The sequence below is a fragment of the Echinops telfairi genome, unplaced genomic scaffold, assembly GCF_000313985.2.
Source record: "Echinops telfairi isolate 266 unplaced genomic scaffold, ASM31398v2 ScPeMD7_7469;HRSCAF=8507_1, whole genome shotgun sequence".
Lineage (NCBI taxonomy): Eukaryota > Metazoa > Chordata > Mammalia > Afrosoricida > Tenrecidae > Echinops > Echinops telfairi.
Window position 1 is genome coordinate 109,271,635 of NW_022111373.1, and position 2,306 is coordinate 109,273,940.

The following is a 2,306-nucleotide window of genomic DNA, read 5'->3' on the forward strand; positions in this document are numbered from 1 at the left end:
TTTCATTTATTTGTAATTAGAAATAAATACTTCACAATACATAATTCCATATTGGTTTTGTGATGAATCACTATGCTTTCATTATGCTCAATTTGTAACAATGAAAATAGATCCTGCATATCATACATTTACACTATGACTCAACCGTAGCAAAATTACAGTTATGAAGTAGCAGCAAAAATAATTTGATGCTTGGGGGTCACCGCAACCCTAGGAACTGTATTAAAAGGTGGTGAGAGCCACTGGGATAAGGAGACTGAGATGGGAGTACAAGGACAGTAGCAGGACTGATGATACACTAATGGCATGCAGTGGGAGAGTGGGGAAATGGGAAGCCAACATCAATGTGTAAAAGAAGGGGGTGGGGTCCCAAATCTGATTGTGGGGATGATTGCTCAACCCTGCTTGATATGATTGAACTATTGAATTTATGGGATATGTTCATTATAGATTAATTAAAACACATAAATAAATAAGAGAATGGAAAATCTTTCCATTGTGCCACACTGACAATCAGTTTGACTTTCTTTCTCTATGTTCTTAAATTTCTCACTTTCTGCCTCTTTGGGCAATGGTGGAACCAAGGAATAAGTATAGTCATCCCTGGGTATTCCCCAAAGACTGGGTATTCCCCAGGACCCCTTCCATGCCAAAATTTGCAGATACCTAAGTCCATGATATAAAATGGCATCGTGTTTGTGTATAACCTGTGCCATCCTCCTAGATATGTTAAATCTTCTCTACATTACTTGTAATGTGTCCTAGGGAACCCTGCTGGGCTGCTAACCGGAGGTTGTTTGTTCAAATCCACTAGCTGCTCCTTGGCTATGAGACTGTCTGGTCCCATGAATATTTATAGTCTCAGAAACCATATGTAGAGTCAACATGAGTAGGAATCAACTTGATGACAGATTACTTATAGTATCTAATACAAGGTAATAGAGATGTAAATAGCACCTTATGCTCCTTCTTAACCTTTAGGGTATTGCTTTGACCATTTAATTGCTTTTTCTCCCTCAATATATCCCATCTTAGCTTGGTTAAGTCCTTGGATTTGCAGCCCTTAGATAAGGGGATGGGCCTTACTAAATGAGCATATACAAAGAACCCCAAGGTGGTGGGGAAGAAATATAGGTACACTGCTTTTCATAGTGAATTAGTGATTCTTTTTTTTTAATCGAACATTTCATCTTGCTGTCATAATTTCAATGAATTTTTTCTTGCCTTGGGGGCAGGCATATATTTATCAGACTTATTTGAAAGCGTACCCTGAAGCTTGTCATCTAGATCTGGGTATTGAGTGTATCTGAGAGTCACAGCTTCAGGGTGGTGTTCTATTGATTACCAAGTGTGACTTCAAGTGGAAATGCTAACTTAAGTGCAATGACATCCGTCAAACCCTCTCAAAGTATGAAAGACTTTGTGTTGTGTTCCATCTAACTAAAGTGTTAAATAAATCTCAAATGGTGTCTACAGACTCAATAAAATAGCTTCTGACATTCTATTTTCAGTTGATAAAATATTTTCTTCCACAATGCTTTCAATATGAGAATGATGAAAGTAAAATTTCTCCTCAGAACATCTGGCCTTGGATGGTTTTGAAAGAAAGCCCACATGGAGAGGAGGTAGATACTAATATTTAATTTAGACATGCAGTGTGAGAATCTGGCTCTTGATTTGCATGCCTGGGATCATAGCCCATTGTTAATTAATTTATTTTAAAGCATTGGCAATAATTAGACAAGAACAGCTAGAGTCTTGCTTATCATAATTGATCTTTTTCTTACTGGACAACTTATAAGTATAGCTTGAATTCTTGCTTTCAAGCATTTCTGCCCCCAGCCCGCCATCACTGATTTCCCTGTGGTCTCAGCTGTTAAAAGAGGAAAAAGCATACAAGTTGTTTCTGGGGCTGTGACATCCTATCCTACAGGAACGGTCTGAGGCAGTGAGACTGTAATGTGTGATTTCATTAGTGAAGTCTAAAAGCACAGACTGCCCTTTGGAGATGCATGTAAGAGTTGGCCAATTTGAAACTCGGCAAATTCACTCCGTGGCTGCAGCTTCTCTGAATACTAAGCAGAAAAGCTCTTGCTGAGACGATTCAGCTCAGCTTCAAAATTGAGCCAGTCAAGGAAATAAGCATCACAAGAAAGCTATAAAAACGTATCCATGAATGTGTATCTTTCAGGTCTCACAGTTCATATTTGAAGGCTTTAGTCCTGGTTGCCTGTTTCTCCAAATAAAATACTTATAATAAATTGCCTGTCATAAACGCTTGTGGGGAAAGGCATTTTCTCTTTGGT